Consider the following 19,801-nt stretch of genomic DNA (forward strand, 5'->3'; position numbering starts at 1 on the left):
CTAACTGCATTGTACCAAGCAACCTCATGCAACTTTAACGTCTGAATATGATGAAGGCGATCTCCCGAAAGTCTGATGCATAATTCACACGTCCACATATATTATGCTGTGCAATTAATATTCTCAATCTTGTTTACAACAAAATATAAAAAATCGGTATGTGCGTACGTGGAATGGATGGCACAGTCAATTTGTTGCATATCATTTTTTACTTTGGTTTCCTCTATTGAGCCTTTCTCCAAATTGACCTCCCTGTACTTGAATCCAGGTACGTGCTATTGCTCTTTTTTTTGAGTCCCATGTACGTTCAAACCAGGACATTCAAGCAGAAAGTAATGTGTTGTTTTACAGCTTATGGGTGAACGTGTTCCCCTTTTTGAATTGGTTTGGATAGCGTTCAGCACTGCACTCTCAAGTCCAAGATCTGGCTGATGTAGGAGAACGCCATCGAGTACCAATGACTGCCAATTTTTTCAGCTGCTTTGTCGTGGCTCCCTCAAACACGCACAGCTTCAGCAAGATGCAACCCCTTGGGTGTGTTTTCATCTCCTTCAGTTACCAGCATCCCCCTCATTCTAATTGCTTCCTCTCCTGTAGCCATTGGCTTGTTGTTTGGATCTGGTTCCACGGCTGTCAATGGTTCCGCACTCATTGCTCACCAAGTGGAAAGTGATTTCAGCCATCCTTTTGATTAGGCCGTAACAACTTCACTTTGCATTTATGTAGCACCTTTAACATAGTAAAACATTCCAAGGCAATTCAGAGGAACAAGGAACAGCACAGCAGTGGAACAGGCCCTTTAGCACCACTTAAAAAGCCCACACCAACATGTGGCGCCTTTCTAAACTAAAAAAATCTTTCCTCTACACACATCTCTCTATTCCTATATCTGTCAATATGCCTCTTAAATTTTGCTATTGCGTCTACTTCTGCAACTTCCTCTGGCCAGTGCATTCCAGGCACTTACCACCTCTGTGTAAGGAAACTTGGCTCTCACACCTCCTTTACACATTCCCCCTTTTAACATTAAACCTAGTAATTGACATTTCTACCCTTGGAAAAAGCCTCTGAATATCTATTCTATCTGTGCCTCTCATAATATAGTAAGTTTTATCAGGTCGCTCCTTAGCATCCATTATCTAAGTGAAAACAAACTAAGTTTGTCCAATATAGTGGAACTGGAGGAACACAATAGGCCATGCAGCATCCGAAGAGCAGGAAAGTTGATGTTTCAGGCCGGGACCCTTCTTCAGGAACCGAAACGTCAGCTTTCCTACTTCTCTGATGCTGCTTGTTCATCCAGCTCTTACATCTTCTTATCTCTGACTCCAGCATCGGCAGTTCCTACTATGCCCAAGTTTGTCCAATCCCTCGTCTTAGCAAATACATTCCGAACCAGGCAACATGGATGAGAGTTTAAATAGTATAAGAGATAATGGGAACTGCAGATGCTGGAGAATTCAAGATAACAAAATGTGAAGCTGGATGAACACAGCAGGCCAAGCAGCATCTCAGGAGCACAAAAGCTGACGTTTCGGGCCCAGACCCTTCATCAGAGAGGGGGATGGGGTGAGGGTTCTGGAATAAATAGGGAGAGAGGGGGAGGCGGACCAAAGATGGAGAGAAAAGAAGATAGGTGGAGAGAGTATAGGTGGGGAGGTAGGGAGGGGATAGGTCAGTCCAGGGAAGACGGACAGGTCAAGGAGGTGGGATGAGGTTAGTAGGTAGATGGGGGTGCAGCTTGGGGTGGGAGGAAGGGATGGGTGAGAGGAAGAACAAGTTAGGGAGGCAGAGACAGGTTGGACTGGTTTTGGGATGCAGTGGGTGGAGGGGAAGAGCTGGGCTGGTTGTGTGGTGCAGTGGGGGGAGGGGACGAACTGGGCTGGTTTAGGGACGCACAGGCCCCAAACCCCACCTCTTCCTCCGGTACATTGATGACTGTATCGGCGCCGCCTCTTGCTCCCCAGAGGAGCTCGAACAGTTCATCCACTGAACCAACACCTTCCACCCCAACCTTCAGTTCACCTGGGCCATCTCCAGCACATCCCTCACCTTCCTGGACCTCTCAGTCTCCATCTCAGGCAACCAGCTTGTAACTGATGTCCATTTCAAGCCCACCGACTCCCACAGCTACCGAGAATACACCTCCTCCCACCCACCCTCCTGCAAAAATTCCATCCCCTATTCCCAATTCCTCCGCCTCCGCCGCATCTGCTCCCACGACGAGACATTCCACTCCCGCACATCCCAGATGTCCAAGTTCTTCAAGGACCGCAACTTTCCCCCCACAGTGATCGAGAACGCCCTTGACCGCGTCTCCCGTATTTCCCGCAACACATCCCTCACACTCCGCCCCCGCCACAACCGCCAAAAGAGGATCCCCCTCGTTCTCACACACCACCCCACCAACCTCCGGATACAACACATCATCCTCCGACACTTCCGCCATCTACAATCCGACCCCACCACCCAAGACATTTTTCCATCCCCACCCCTGTCTGCTTTCCGGAGAGACCACTCTCTCTGTGACTCCCTTGTTCTCTCCACACTGTCCTCCAACCCCACCACACCCGGCACCTTCCCCTGCAACTGCAGGAAATGCTACACTTGCCCCCACACCTCCTCCCTCACCCCTATCCCAGGCCCCAGGATGACTTTCCATATTAAGCAGAGGTTAGAACATAGAACATAGAACATAGAACAGTACAGCACAGAACAGGCCCTTCAGCCCACAATGTTGTGCCGACCATTGATCCTCATGGATGCACCCTCAAATTTCTGTGACCATATGCATGTCCAGCAGTCTCTTAAATGACCCCAATGACCTTGCTTCCACAACTGCTGCTGGCAACGCATTCCATGCTCTCACAACTCTCTGCGTAAAGAACCTGCCTCTGACATCCCCTCTATACTTTCCACCAACCAGCTTAAAACTATGACCCCTCGTGCTAGCCATTTCTGCCCTGGGAAATAGTCTCTGGCTATCGACTCTATCTATGCCTCTCATTATCTTGTATACCTCAATTAGGTCCCCTCTCCTCCTCCTTTTCTCCAATGAAAAGAGACCGAGCTCAGTCAACCTCTCTTCATAAGATAAGCCCTCCAGTCCAGGCAGCATCCTGGTAAACCTCCTCTGAACCCTCTCCAAAGCATCCACATCTTTCCTATAATAGGGCGCCCAGAACTGGACGCAGTATTCCAAGTGCGGTCTAACCAAAGTTTTATAGAGCTGCAACAAGATCTCACGACTCTTAAACTCAATCCCCCTGTTAATGAAAGCCAAAACACCATATGCTTTCTTAACAACCCTGTCCACTTGGGTGGCCATTTTAAGGGATCTATGTATCTGCACACCAAGATCCCTCTGTTCCTCCACGCTGCCAAGAATCCTATCCTTAATCCTGTACTCAGCTTTCAAATTCGACCTTCCAAAATGCATCACCTCGCATTTATCCAGGTTGAACTCCATCTGCCACCTCTCAGCCCATCTCTGCATCCTGTCAATGTCCCGCTGCAGCCTACAACAGCCCTCTACACTGTCAACGACACCTCCGACCTTTGTGTCGTCTGCAAACTTGCTGACCCATCCTTCAATTCCCTCGTCCAAGTCATTAATAAAAATTACAAACAGTAGAGGCCCAAGGACAGAGCCCTGTGGAACCCCACTCACCACTGACTTCCAGGCAGAATATTTTCCTTCTACTACCACTCGCTGTCTTCTGTTGGCCAGCCAATTCTGTATACAAGCAGCTAAGTTCCCCTGTATCCCATTCCTCCTGACCTTCTGAATGAGCCTTCCATGGGGAACCTTATCAAATGCCTTACTGAAGTCCATATACACCACATCCACAGCTCGACCCTCATCAACCTTCCTAGTCACATCCTCAAAAAACTCGATAAGGTTTGTAAGGCATGACCTACCCCTCACAAAGCCGTGTTGACTGTATTTGATCAAGCCATGCTCTTCCAGATGGTCATAAATCTTATCCCTCAGAATCCTTTCTAACACCTTGCAGACAACAGACGTGAGACTTACCGGTCTATAATTGCCGGGGATTTCCCTATTTCCTTTCTTGAAGAGAGGAATTACATTTGCCTCTCTCCAGTCCTCAGGTACGACTCCAGTGGAGAGCGAGGATGCAAAGATCTTCGCAAGTGGCGAAGCAATTGCATTTCTCGCTTCCCAAAGCAGCCGAGGACAAATCTGATCCGGGCCTGGCGACTTGTCAATCTTAATGTTTGACAAAATTTTCAGTACATCAGCTTCCTCTATCTCTATCCATTCCAGCATGCACACCTGCTCTTCAAAGGTTTCATTCACTACACAGGTCGTTTCTTTCGTAAAGACAGAAGCAAAAAACTCATTTAGGGCTTCCCCTACCTCCTCAGGCTCCACACACAAGTTCCCTATGCTATCCCTGATCGGCCCTACTCTTTCTTTGACCATTCTCTTATTCCTCACGTAAGTGTAAAATGCCTTTGTGTTTTCCCGGATTCCTTCTGCCAAGCCTTTCTCGTGCCCCCTCCTGGCTCTCCTCAGACCATTTTTGAGCTCCTTCCTTGCCTGCATGTAATCCTCTCTAGCTGAACTTGACCCTAGCTTCCTCCACCTTATGTAAGCTACCTTCTTCCTTTTCACTAGAAGCTCCACCGCTCTCGTCATCCAAGGTTCCTTTATCTTACCCCGTCTTGCCTGTCTCAGAGGGACATATTTACTCATCACTCCCAACAACTGTTCCTTAAACCATCTCCACATGTCTATAGTTCCCTTACCATGGAACAACTGCTCCCAGTCCATGCTTCCTAACTCGTGTCTAATCGCATCATAGTTTCCTCTTCCCCAATTAAATATCCTCCCATTCTGCCTAATCCTCTCCTTCTCCATAGCTATGTAGAATGAGAGAGTGTTATGGTCACTATCACCAAAATGCTCTCCCACCACAAGATCTGATACCTGCCCCGGCTCGTTTCCGAGCACCAAGTCTAGAATGGCCTCTCCCCTCGTCGGCCTGTCAACGTACTGCGTTAGGAAACCCTCCTGAACACACCTTACAAAAACAGCTCCATTCAAATCTTCTGCTCGAAGGAGGTTCCAATCAATATTAGGAAAGTTAAAGTCACCCATTACAACAACCCTACTGCGTCCACACTTTTCCAAAATCTGTCGACCTATGCTTTCTACAATCTCCCTGCTGCTATTGGGGGGCCTGTAGTAAACCCCTAACGAGGTGACTACTCCCTTGCTGTTCCTAATTTCCACCCATACTGACTCGGTAGGCAGATCTTCCTCGACAATGGAAGCTTCTGTAGCTGTGATACCCTCTCTGATTAGTAGTGCTACACCCCCTCCTCTTTTTCCCCCCTCCCTATTCTTTTTAAATGTTCTAAACCCTGGAATATCCAGCAACCATTCCAGCCCATGAGAAACCCATGTCTCTGTTATGGCCACAACATCATAGCACCAGGTACTGATCCATGCTCTAAGTTCATCACTTTTATTCCTGATACTCCTTGCATTAAAGCAAACACACTTTAACCGATCCCTTGGTTCCTTCCCAGGAAAATCCTTCCCACTAGCTGGTCTACCTCTTGCTACTGCCTCACCTGCATCAACGCTCACCTCTGGTATACAGCTCAGGTTCCCACCCCCCTGCCATACTAGTTTAAACCCTCTCGAACTACTCGAGCAAACCTTCCACCCAGGACATTGGTCCCCTTCCAGTTCAGATGCAACCCGTCCTTCTTGTACAGGTCCCACCTTCCCCAGAAGGCATCCCAATTATCAACATATCTGAAACCCTCCCTCCTACACCAGCTGCGTAGCCACGTGTTCAGCTGCGCCCGCTCCCTGTTCCTCACCTCGCTATCTCGTGGCACCGGTAGTAAACCAGAGAACACTACTCTGTTCGTCCTGCTCTGCAGCTTCCATCCTAACTCCCTGAAATCACTTTTTATATCCTCAAACCTATTTCTGGCTATATCATTTGTGCCAACATGTAACACGATTTCTGGCTGTTCACCCTCCCCTTTCAGAACTTTATACACCCGATCGGAGACGTCCCGGACCCTGGCACCAGGGAGGCAACATACCTTCCGGGAATCCCGATCTTGCCCACAAAATCTCCTGTCGATTCCCCTAACTATCGAGTCCCCTACCACGAGTACTTTTCTATTCTGCCCCCTTCCCTTCTTTGCCACAGTGTCAGGCTCAGTGCCAGAGAACTGACTACTATGGCTTTCCTCTGGTAGGTCAACCCCCCCAGCAGTATCCAAAACGGTATACTTATTGCTGAGGGGAATGCCCACAGGGGATCTCTGCACTGTCTGTCTGTCCCCTTTCCTCCCCCTAACTGTAACCCATCTATCCTCGTCCTGAGCCTTAGGAGTGACCAACTCCCGATAACTCCTCTCAATTACCCCCTCTGCCTCCCGAATGATCCGTAGTTCATCCAGCTCCAGCTCCATTTCCCTAACACGGTTTTCAAGGAGCTGTAGCTGGGTGCACTTCCCGCAGATGTAGCCAGCGGAGACGTGTGCCACATCTCCCAACTGCCACATTTTGCAGGAGGAGCAAGCAACTGCCCTAGCATCCATACCCCACTTATCTGAACACCCACTCAATACTAAAGCAGAAAGCTCACTTCAAGTAATAATAACAAATTAATAACAAACTTATGTTCAATAGAGAAAGTTTAGAATGAACCTTACCTTATTAACTAGGTTAGAGGAGGAGGGCGGGTGGGAGACTCTACAGTTGTAGAGTCTCGGGTTAAGCCGCCTTGCTGATATATATGGTCACTGCTTTCCTTCCCGGCTGCCCCTCTGGTCCTCGTCACTTCCTCTGATGCTCCCGCTCCTTCTCTGAAAGAGGAAAAAAAAACACCGCACATCTGCCAATGTGGTATACTGCATCCACTGTACCCGGTGTGGCTACCTCTACATTGGGGAAACCAAGTGAAGGCTTGGGGACCGCTTTGCAGAACACCTCCGCTCAGTTCGCAACAAACAACTGCACCTCCCAGTCGCAAACCATTTCCACTCCCCCTCCCATTCTTTAGATGACATGTCCATCATGGGCCTCCTGCAGTGCCACAATGATGCCACCCAAAGGTTGCAGGAACAGCAACTCATATTCCGCCTGGGAACCCTGCATCCTAATGGTATCAATGTGGACTTCACCAGTTTCAAAATCTCCCCTTCCCCCACCGCATCCCTAAACCAGCCCAGTTCGTCCCCTCCCCCCACTGCACCACACAACCAGCCCAGCTCTTCCCCTCCACCCACTGCATCCCAAAACCAGTCCAACCTGTCTCTGCCTCCCTAACCTGTTCTTCCTCTCACCCATTCCTTCCTCCCACCCCAAGCCGCACCCCCATCTACCTACTAACCTCATCCCACCTCCTTGACCTGTCCGTCTTCCCTGGACTGACCTATCCCCTCCCTACCTCCCCACCTATACTCTCTCCACCTATCTTCTTTTCTCTCCATCTTCGGTCCGCCTCTCCCCTCTCTCCCTATTTATTCCAGAACCCTCACCCCATCCCCCTCTCTGATGAAGGGTCTGGGCCCGAAACGTCAGCTTTTGTGCTCCTGAGATGCTGCTTGGCCTGCTGTGTTAATCCAGCTTCACATTTTGTTATCATGGATGTGAGTTTGCTCGCTGAGCTGGAAGGTTAGTTTTCAGACGTTTTGTCACCATTCTAGGTAACATCATCAGTAAGCCTCCGACGAAGCTTCATCGGAGGCTCACTGATGATGTTACCTAGAATGGTGATGAAACGTCTGAAAACTAACCTTCCAGCTCAGCGAGCAAACTCACATCCAGAAACTCAACCTGAGCTACAAATCTTCTCAAAACTCGCTACGAGGCAACATCTTGGTGAACATTTTCTGTACCCTTTCCAAAGCCTTCACATCTTTCTGGTAGAATGGTGACCAGATCTGGGCACAATATTCTAAAGGTGGCCTAAACATACATCTGCAACATGCCTTGTCAATCTGTAAACTCTGTGTCCTGACCAATGAAGACAAGCAAGCCATATGTCTTCTTGGTCACCTTATCCACTTGGGTTGCCACTGGCAGGGAACTGTGGACCTGTGCGTTTAATCCCTCTGTATGTTAATGTTCTGAGGGTTCTGATGTTTACTGTATACTTCCGTCCTGCATTAGACCTTCCAAAATGCATCAATAAATAAAATTTGACACTGAGAAGTGTGTATAAGGAGTTATTAGGATTCATAACCAAAAGCGTGGTCAAAAAGGTAGGAGTTAAAAGAGGAAAGAAGGGCAGTGATAATGGGAACTGCAGATGCTGGAGATTCCAAGATAATAAAATGTGAGGCTGGATGAACACAGCAGGCCAAGCAGCATCTCAGGAGCACAAAAGCTGACATTTCGGGCCTAGACCCTTCATCAGAGAGGGGGATGGGGGGAGGGAACTGGAATAAATAGGGAGAGAGGGGGAGGCGGACCGAAGATGGAGAGTAAAGAAGATAGGTGGAGAAGGTGTGGGTGGGGAGGTAGGGAGGGGAGAAGGGCAGTATTGGTTTATGGAGGAAATCTGAGAGTATACATCCATAGCAAGCTGAAGGCCAATGGCCACAGGGATGTTGGATAAACATCCAAACAAGGAATAGGAGAGAACCATTCAGTCACAGTTGATCTGAATGTCACTTCAAATCCATGCTCCCATCTCCCTCCAATAACCTTTCACCCCTCGCTCATCAAGAATCCACAAGATGCTGCCCTAAAATATGCAAAGACTGCTCCAACTGTCTCTCAAGGAAGAGGGTTCCAAACACAGAAAAATGTTTGAGTCATCCCTGACTTACATGCATGACCCCTCATTTTTAGACAGTGACCATTCTCGCTCTAGATTATCCCATAAGAGGAACAATCTTGTCTACATCTAAACAGGATTTTATGTTTCAGTGGGACTTGGCACAGGCTCAGGTACCAGCGGAAGAGTTTTGTAAGTGCTCAAGCTCATGGACTTTACAAGACAGGAGGCTGCCCAGGAGAAAATTGGAATATCTGCAAATTCTGGCCCTATTCACACACAGGGGCAAACTACAAATGTTTCTGGATAGTAATCTGGATAGCCCAAACCACGCTTGACATTTCTCCTCATGCAGGAGCTCTGAGGTGGTCAGGATTGGCTCTGCCATCCCACAACCCCAGCGTCCACCATAGGTTTAATGTGAACAGTATATATTTTTGCAAGAGGCCATGTGCAGGAGTTGGTAGTGACCCGGCCTCTGATGCAAGAGCTCTGGGTTCAAGTCTCGTTTTGAAGGTGAATCCATGATGTGGCCAAACTGGTTGATCATCAGCCTCCAAATCCTTTCAAACCATGCCAATGGCATGTGGTAAGAGTGGGAGAGATTTCCGGCTAGCCATTTCATAGCAAGAATTCAGGATCCTCTCACATCACAATTCATCATAGCCAGCCTGCTACACGTGAGTGTGTTGATGCAGATGCTGCCAGAGCATTGGGTGGAGAGTTGTCTGGATGGTCAGCGTGGTGCAGATTGATGCCAACAGCATGAGATTCAATCTTCCCGTTCCAAAAAGGTGGGTGGGGTCAGTTCAGGACCTGCCTCCTTGCACTACCTCAGAGAATGTCATGATACTGTGGAGAGAACTTTCTGACAGTCAGAGACCTGAAGAAGGATGCTTGTGCTCCCTCTGGGTGCTGTTAAATGGGGGCTAGGAGTTGGTTAGCTCAGTTGGCTAGTCTGTGACACAGAGTGACAACAGCAATGTGGGTTTAGTTCCCACATCAGCTGAGATTACAATGAAGGACTTTCCTTCTCAATCACTCCCCTCACCTGAGGTGTGGAGATCCTCAGGTTAAACCATCACCAGTCATCTCTCTGTAACAAGAGCAAGCCTATGATCTGGTAAAACTGTGGTGACTTTTATTGAATGGGATCCATTAATTCAGATTAGAAATCATACATTTGGTCTTTGAACTTATATGCCCCTGTGCCACACCGAGCCTCCATCCATTACCTGACCAGGCTCTTCAGGCATGCTCCAAATGTTTGCGGACCAGTTACCATGGTAACCTCTAATTTACATATCTTGACCAAAACATGCCAATCATGGATCGACTACTACTAATCACTCCAATGCTTTCCTAAGTGAAGTTTCTTGCCAAAAATGGCAGGTATCCATTTTTGTAGATCTGGTCCCGTAATAAAACACTGTCCTTCATTCTGATATGCTTGCATTTAACAATGATACTTATTAATACAATGGGCATTTAGGGATGGGCAACAAATGCCAGTGTTGACCATAGCACCCACATCCCATGAAAGAGCAAAAATGAAACAGTTATAAACAGAAAATGAAACATTCAGTCTAATAGGCTCTTTCTATAACTAATCAAGGGAACTCCTTGCAGAAACTGAAAAAAAACATTGAACTTATATTTTAAAAGCCCCCATACATTTACTCCTGCATGTCATGAGCGAGAAGAGTCCAGGGGATTGATTTTTAATTCCTGGAGACACCAAGACAAGCCACAATTACATTTCTTCCCAGATAACAAAGGGTGGAGCTGGATGAACACAGCAGGCCAAGAAGCATCTTAGGAGCACAAAAGCTGACGTTTCAGTCCTAGATCCTTCATCAGAGAGGGGGATGGGGAGATGGTTCTGAAATAAATAGGGAGAGAGGGGGAGGCGGACCAATGATGGATAGAGTAGAAGATAGGTAGAGAGGAGAGCGTAGGTGGAGAGGTGGGGAGGGGATAGGTCAGTCTGGGGAGGATGGACAGGTCAAGGAGGTGGGATGAGGTTAGTAGGTAGGAAATGGAGGTGCGGCTTGAGGTGGGAGGAGGGGATAGGTGAGAGGAAGAACAGGTTAGGGAGGCGGGGACGAGCTGGGCTGGTTTTGGGATGCAGTGGGGGGAGGGGATGAGCTTGGCTGGTTTTGGGATGCGGTGGGGGAAGGGGAGATTTTGAAGCTTGTGAAGTCCACATTGACACCATTGGGCTGCAGGGTTCCCAAGCGGAATATGACTTGCTGTTCCTGCAACCTTCGGGTGGCATCACAGTGGCACTGCAGGAGGCCCAGGATGGACATGTTGTCTGAGGAATGGGAGGGGGAGTTAAAATGGTTTGCGACTGGGAGGTGCAGTTGTTTGTTGCGAACCGAGTGGGGTGTTCTGCAAAGCGGTCCCCTACATTTCTTCCCAGATGGGTCAAAATTGTACATAGATAAAAATATCCTTTTTGCATTTCCTCATCCATTACTCCATGACCATGGTTTCCAGGTACCACATTCAACTAATGAGCTTATTGCTCAAATCAGGTGATCTGGTTCAGTGGTGTTGGGAGGTGTCAATGTATCTCAGTGCTTCCAAAAGATATGTCTCTTTTATGCTAAAGAGCTAAACAGTGGAAATATTGAGCTTCTGCTAGAATAGGCGAGCAGGCTTGTAGGGCTGAATGGTCGACTCCTGCTCCCATATTCCAATGTACTTGCAAGGAAAATCAGAGGATTTTGGATCAGAGAAATTTTAAGGTGTGAAAGAAAGTCATTTGGTCCACCAGAAACCCAGTTAACACAAGTCATCACTATTTCTCTAATACTTCCTCAAGGGACTTAACTACAACCTTTCCTCTGCACTGTAAACGTAGGGGAATTCCCCAAAGTCTAAGTTCTCATTGATTGAGCCTGCCAAGAATTCAGGCATTGATGCATGCCCAGTTGGATGGAGAAGCCTCCAAGTGGGTGCTTTGTGGTTTCACTTGTTGGGTCCAAGTCAAGCAAGGTTGTTGACCCAGTTCAAATGCATGAAATTTCCTTCCAAACCCAACCACCTTCCTTCAGGAACTAAAAGGCTATTTAGGGGAGGAGAGGGTTCAATGTCTTCATGTTGAAATCTTCAATGCAGGCAACTCAGGGGAGGCATGTCTCAGATTTGGGTTGAAGATGGTACCTTTGCCCACCTGTCAGGCTAAAGAGAGGCCATGCTTCTCACTCTGTGTAATCTTGCAGAACCAATTCTAGATGACACCATTGGGAGTGATCCCACCACTAAAGATTCAAAGGATAACAAGGTGTGGAGCTGGATGAACACACCAGACCAAGCGGCAGCAAAGGAGCAGGAAAGCTGATGTTTTGGGTCTGGACCCTTCTTCATAAATGGGGGAGGGGAAGGGGGTTCTGAAATTAATAGCGAGAGAAGGGGAGGAGGATAGAAGATGGGTAAAGGAGCAGACAAGTGGTGAGGTGTCAGACCGGTCAAAGAGGCAGGGATGGAGCCAGTAAAGGTCAGTGTAGGTGGGGAGGTAGGGAGGAGATAGGTCAGCCCAGGGAGGACAGACAGGCCAAGGAGTCGGGATGAGGCTGGTAGGTAGGGAGAGGGGGTGGGGCTTGAGGTGGAAGGAGTGGACGGTTAGGGAGGCGGGGATGAGCCGGGCTGGTTTTGTGGTCAGAGGAGGGAGATTTTGAAGGTTATGAAGTCCACATTGAGACCATTGGGCTGCAGGGTTCCCAAGAGAAATATGAGGTGCTGTTCCTGCAACCTTCGGGTTGTATCATTGTGGCACTGGAAGAGGCCCAGGATGGACATGTCATCCAAGGATTGGGAGGGGGCGTTAAAGTGGTTTGCAACTGGGAGGTACAGTTATTTGTCACGAATTGAGCGTAGATGTTGCACAAAGAGGTCTCAAAACCTCTGCTTGGATTCCCCGATGTAGAGGAGGCCACGTTGGGAACAGCGGATACAGTATACCACATTAGCAGATGTGCAGGTAAACATCTGCTTGATGTGGAATGTCTTCTTGGGGCCTGGGATGGGGTTGAGGGGGGAGTGTAGGGGCAGGTGTAGCACTTCCTGAGGTTGCAGGGAAAAGTGCCGGGGCTGGTGGGGATGGTGGAGAGTGTGGAGCGGACAAGGGAGTCACGGTGAGAATGGTTCGTTCGGAATGTGGACGGATTGGGGAGGGAAAAATGTCTTTGGCAGTGGGGTCAGATTGCAGATGGTGGAAGTACCAGAGGATGATGCGTTGGATCCGGAGGTTGGTGGGGTGGTACGTGAGGATGAGGGGGATTCTCTTTTGGTTGTTGCTGCGGGGAGCGGGTGTAGGGGATGAGTTGTGGGAAATGCAAGAGACACAGTCAAGGACTTTTTCGACCGCTGTGGAGGGGACGTTGCGGTTCTTGAACAACGAGATCATCTGGGATGCCCGGGAGTGGAATAGAACATGGAACATAGAACATTACAGCACAGTACAGGCCCTTCGGCCCTCGATGTTGTGCCGACCTGTCATACCGATCTCAAGCCCATCTAACCTACACTATTCCATGTACGTCCATATGCTTGTCCAATGACGACTTAAATGTACCTAAAGTTGGCAAATCTACTACAGTTGCAGGCAAAGCGTTCCATTCCCTTACTACTCTCTGAGTAAAGAAACTACCTCTGACATCTGTCCTATATCTTTCACCCCTCAATTTAAAGCTATGCCCCCTTGTGCTTGCCGTCACAATCCGAGGAAAAAGGATCTCCCTATCCACCCTATCTAACCCTCTGATTATTTTATATGTTTCAATTAAGTCACCTCTCAACCTTCTTCTCTCTAATGAAAACAGCCTCAAGTCCCTCAGCCTTTCCTCGTAAGACCTTCCCTCCATACCAGGCAACATCGTAGTAAATCTCCTCTGCACCCTTTCAAAAGCTTCCACATCCTTCTTATAATGCGGTGACCAGAACTGTACACAATACTCCAAGTGCGGCCGCACCAGAGTTTTGTACAGCTTCACCATAACCTCTTGGTTCCAGAACTCGATCCCTCTACTAATAAAAGCTAAAACACTGTATGCCTTCTTAACAGCCTTGTCAACCAGGGTGGCAACTTTCAAGGATCTGTGTACATGGACGCTGAGATCTCTCTGCTCATCTACACTACCAAGAATCTTACAATTAGCCCAGCACTTTGCCTTCCGGTTACTCCTACCAAAGTGCATCACCTCACACTTGTCTGCATTAAAGTCCATTTTCCACCTCTCAGCCCAGCTCTGCAGCTTATTTATGTCTCTCTGCAACCTACAGCATCCTTCGTCACTATCCACAACTCCACCGACCTTAGTGTCGTCTGCAAATTTACTAACCCATCCTTCTACGCCCTCATCCATGTCATTTATAAAAATGACAAACAGCAGTGGACCCAACACCGACCCTTGCGGTACACCACTAGTAACTGGACTCCATGATGAACATTTCCCATCAACTACCACCCTCTGTCTTCTTTCAGCAAGCCAATTTCCGATCCAAACTGCTATATCTCCCACAATCCCATTCCTCCGCATTTTGTACAATAGCCTACTGTGGGGAACCTTATCGAACACCTTGCTGAAATCCATATACACCACATCAACCGGTTTACTCTCATCTACCTGTTTGGTCACCTTCTCAAAGAACTCAATAAGGTTTGTGAGGCACGACCTTCCCTTCACAAAACCGTGCTGACTATCCCTAATCAATTTCTTCTTTTCTAGATGATTATAAATCCTATCCCTTATAACCTTTACCAACAACTGAGGTAAGGCTCACTGGTCTATAATTACCAGGGTTGTCTCTACTCCCCTTCTTGAACAGGGGAACGCCATTTGCTATCCTCCAGTCATCTGGCACTATTCCTGTAGACAATGACGAGTTAAAGATCAATGCCAAAGGCTCGGCAATCTCCTCCCTGCCTTCCCAGAGGATCCTAGGATAAATCCCATCCGGCCCACAGGACCTATCAATTTTCACCCTCTGTAGGATTTCTAATACCTCTTCCTTGTGAACCTCAATCCCACCTAGTCTAATAGCCTGTATCTCAGTATTCTCCTCGACAACATTGTCATTTTCTAGTATGAATACTGTTGAAAAATATTCATTTAGCGCTTCCCCTATCTCATCTGACTCCACACACAACTTACCACTACTGTCCTTGATTGGGCCTAATCTTACTTTCATCATTCTTTTATTCCTTAAATACCTATAGAAAGCCTTAGGGTTTACCCTGATCCTATCCACCAACAACTTCTCATGTCTCCTCCTGGCTCTTCTGACCTCTCTCTTTAGGTCTTTCCTGGCTACCTCATAGCCCTCAAGCGCCCTAACTGAGCCTTCACATCTCATCCTAACATAAGCCTTCTTCTTCCTCTTGACCAGAGAGCTTTCCACCTCCTTCGTAAACCATGGCTCCCACGCTCTATGGCTTCCTCCCTGCCTGACAGGTACATACTTATCTAGGACACACAGGAGCTTTTCCTTGAATAAGCTCCACATTTCTAATGTGCCCATCCCCTGCAGTTTCCTTCCCCATCCTATGCTCCCTAAATCTTGCCTAATCTCATTGTAATTGCCTTTCCCCCAGCTATAACTCTTGCCCAATGGTATACACCTATCCCTTTCCATCACTAAAGTAAACATAACAGAATTGTGATCACTATCACCAAAGTGCTCACCTACTTCCAAATCTAACACCTGGCCAGGCTCATTACCCAGTACCAAATCTAATGTGGCTTCGCCCCTTGTTGGCCTATCTACATACTGTGTCAGGAAGCCCTCCTGCACACACTGGACAAACACTGACCCATCGCTCGTACTCGAACTATTGTGTTCCCACTCAATATTTGGAAAGTTGAAGTCCCCCATGACAACTACCCTGTCTCTCTCACTCCTATCGAGAAGCATCTTTGCTATCCTTTCCTCTACATCTCTGGAACTATTTGGAGGCCTATAGAAAACTCCCAACAGGGTGACCTCTCCTTTCCTGTTTCTAACCTCAGCCCATACTACCTCAGTTGACGAGTCCCCAAACATCCTTTCTGCAACTGTAATACTGTCCTTGTCCAACAATGCCACACCTCCCCCCCTTTTACCATCTTCTCTGTTCTTACTGGAACATCTAAATCCCGGAACCTGCCACAACCATTCCTGTCCCTGCTCTATCCATGTCTCCGAAATGGCCACAACATCGAAGTCCCAGGTACTAACCCATGCTGCAAGTTCACCCACCTTATTCCGGACGCTCCTGGCGTTGAAGTAGACATACTTCAATCCAACTTCTTGCTTGCCGGTGCCATCTTCCGTCCCTGAAACTTTATTTCGGACCTCCCTATTCTCAACCTTTTCTATACTCGAACTACAATTTTGATTCCCGTCTCCCTGCTGAATTAGTTTAAACCCACCCAAATAGCCTTAGCAAATTACCCCAGGATATTGGTACCCCTCTGGTTCAGGTGCAGACCATCCTGCTTGTAGAGGTCCCACCTACCCCAGAAAGAGCCCCAATTATCCAAGAATCCAAAACCCTCCCTCCTGCACCATCCCTGTAGACACGTGTTCAACTCCTCTCGCTCCCTATTCCTCACCTCACTAGCACGTGGCATGGGCGACAAACCAGAGACAACAACTCTGTTCGTCCTAGCTCTCAGCTTCCATCCTAGCTCCCTGAATTTCTGCCTTAAATCCCCATCTCTCTTCTTACCTATGTCGTTGGTGCCAATGTGGACCACGACTTGGGGCTGCTCCCCCTCCCCCTTAAGGATCCCAAAAACACAATTGGAGACATCACCCACCCTGGCACCTGGGAGGCAACACACCAACCGTGAGTCTCTCTCGTCCCCACAGAACCTCCTATCTGTCCCCCTAACTATGGAGTCCCCAATGACTACTGCTCTGCTCCTCTTCCCCCTTCCCTTCTGAGCAGCAGGGGCAGAGTCTGTGCCAGAGACCTGTGCCCCACTGCTTTCCCCTGGTAAGTCACCCCCCGCAACAGTATCCAAAACGGTGTTGTTATTGTTGAGGGGAATGGCCACAGGGGATCCCTGCACTGCCTGCCAGTTCCCTTTCCGTCCCCTGACCGTACCCCATCTGCCTTTTTCTTGTACCTGTACCCTGTAACTCCTCTCAATAACCCCCTCTGCCTCCTGAATGATCTGAAGTTCATCCAGCTCCAGCTCTACTTCCCTAACGCGGTTTTCAAGGAGCTGGAGTTGGGTGCACTTCCTGCAGATGTACCCAGCAGGGACACTAGTGGTGACCCTTACCTCCCACATTCTGCAGGAGGAACACTCAACTGCCCTGACCACCGTTCCCATTATTCTACATTCCTCACCTCAGGAGCAAATGCGGCAGTGGTGAGGGAATTGGGAATAGGAGATCACATTTTCGCAGGAAGGTGAGTGAGAGGAGGTGTATTCTAGCTGGCTGTGAGAGTCGGTAGGCTTGAAATAGATATTGGTTTCCAGGTGGTTGCCAGAGATGGAAACAGAGAGGTCCAGGAAAGTATCAGAGATGGTCCAGGTGAACTTCAGGTTGGAGTGGAAGGTGTTAGTGACGTGGATGAACTGTTCAAGCTCCTCATGGAAGCACGAGGCGGCGCCAATACAGTCATCGATGTAATGGAGGAAGAGGTGGGGTTTAGGGCCAGTGTAGCTCTGGAAGAGGGGTTTTTCCATGTCATCTACAAAGAGGCAGGCATAGCTTGGGCCCATGCGTGTACCCATGGCCAACCCTTTTGTCTGTAGGAATTGGGAGGAGTAGAAGGAGAAATTGTTAAGGGTGAGGCTGAGTTCAGCTAAGCGGATGAGGGTGTCAGTGGAGGGGGACTGGTCGGGCCTGTGGGACAGGAGGAAATGGAGGGCCTGTAGGCCACCTGCATGGGGAATGCAGGTGTATAGGGCCTGGACGTCCATGGTGAAAATGTGGTGTTGGGGACCAGGGAATCGGAAGTTTTGGAGGCGGTGGAGGGCACCGTGCCATGGATGTAGGTGCGGAGTTCCTGGACCAATGGGGAGAAAATGGAATCAAGAGAAGTGGAGATGAGTTTTGTGGGGCAGGAGCAGGTGGAGGCAATGGGTTGACTAGGGCAGGCGGATTAGTGGATTTTGGGAGGGAGATAGAAGCGGGCGGTGCAGGGTTGGCGAATGATGAGGTTGGAGGCTGTCAGTGGGAGGTCACCTGAAGCAATGAGGTTGTGGATGGTTCGGGAGATGATGTTTTGGTGGTCGGGGATGGGGTCATGATCAAGAGGGTAGTAGGAGGAGGTGTGGCCTGCTGTGTTCATCCAGCTCTACACCTTGTTATCTCAGATTCTCCAGCATCGGCAGTTCCCACTATCAAAGATTCAAAGGATAAGATTCTGGACTCCATTTTCTCCCCTTTGGTCCAGGAACTACCTACCTACGTCTGTGACACCACCTATGCCCTTCACCTCCTCCAGAACTTCCAATTCCCTGGCCCCCAACACCTCATTTTCACCATGGACGTCCAGTCCCTGTACACCTGCATTCCGCATGCAGATGGACTCAAGGCCCTCCGCTTCTTCCTGTCCCGCAGCCCTGACCAGTCCCCCTCCACCGACACCCTCATCCGCCTAGCTGAACTCGTCCTCACCCTCAACAACTTCTCTTTCGATTCCTCCCACTTCCTACAGACAAAGGGGGTGGCCATGGGCACCCGCATGGGCCCCAGCTATGCCTGTCTCTTTGTAGGTTACGTGGAACAGTCCCTCTTCCGCACCTACACAGGCCCCAAACCCCACCTCTTCCTCCGTTACATTGATGACTGTATCGGCGCCACCTCTTGCTCCCCAGAGGAGCTCAAACAGTTCATCCACTTCACAGACACCTTCCACCCCAACCTTCAGTTCATCTGGGCCATCTCCAGCACATCCCTCACCTTCCTGGAACCCTCAGTCTCCATCTCAGGCAACCAGCTTGTAACTGATGTCCATTTCAAGCCCACCGACTCCCACAGCTACCTAGAATACACCTCCTCCCACCCACCCTCCTGCAAAAATTCCATCCCCTATTCCCAATTCCTCCGCCTCCGCCGCATCCGCTCCCACAATGAGGTATTCCACTCCCGCACATCCCAGATGCCCAAGTTCTTCAATGACTGCAACTTTCCCCCCACAGTGATCGAGAACGCCCTTGACCGCGTCTCCCGCATTTCCCGCAACACATCCCTCACACCCCACCCCCGCCACAATCGCCAAAAGAGGATCCCCCTCGTTCTCACACACCACCCCACCAACCTCCGGATACAACACATCATCCTCCGACACTTCCGCCATCTACAATCCGACCCCACCACCCAAGACATTTTTCCATCCCCACCCTTGTCTGCTTTCCGGAGAGACCACTCTCTCCGTGACTCCCTTGTTCGCTCCACACTGCCCTCCAACCCCACCACACCCGGCACCTTCCCCTGCAACCGCAGGAAATGCTACACTTGTCCCCACACCTCCTCCCTCACCCCTATCCCAGGCCCCAGGATGACTTTCCATATTAAGCAGAGGTTCACCTGCACATCTGCCAATGTGGTATACTGTATCCATTGTACCCGGTGTGGCTTCCTCTACATTGGGGAAACCAAGTGGAGGCTTGGGGACTGCTTTGCAGAACACCTCCGCTCAGTTCGCAATAAACAACTGCACCTCCCAGTCGCGAACAATTTCCACTCCCCATCCCATTCTTTAGATGACATGTCCATCATGGGCCTCCTGCAGTGCCACAATGATGCCACCCAAAGGTTGCAGGAACAGCAACTCATATTCCGCTTGGGAACCCTGCAGCCCAATGGTATCAATGTGGACTTCACCAGCTTCAAAATCTCCCCTTCCCCGACCGCATCCCAAAACCAGCCCAGCTCGTCCCCTCCCCCCACTGCATCCCAAAACCAGTCCAGCCTGTCTCTGCCTCCCTAACCTGTTCTTCCTCTCACCCATCCCTTCCTCCCACCCCAAGCCGCACCTCCATTTCCTACCTACCACCTCATCCCGCCTC

The sequence above is a fragment of the Stegostoma tigrinum genome, chromosome 27, assembly GCF_030684315.1.
Source record: "Stegostoma tigrinum isolate sSteTig4 chromosome 27, sSteTig4.hap1, whole genome shotgun sequence".
Classification (NCBI taxonomy): domain Eukaryota; kingdom Metazoa; phylum Chordata; class Chondrichthyes; order Orectolobiformes; family Stegostomatidae; genus Stegostoma; species Stegostoma tigrinum.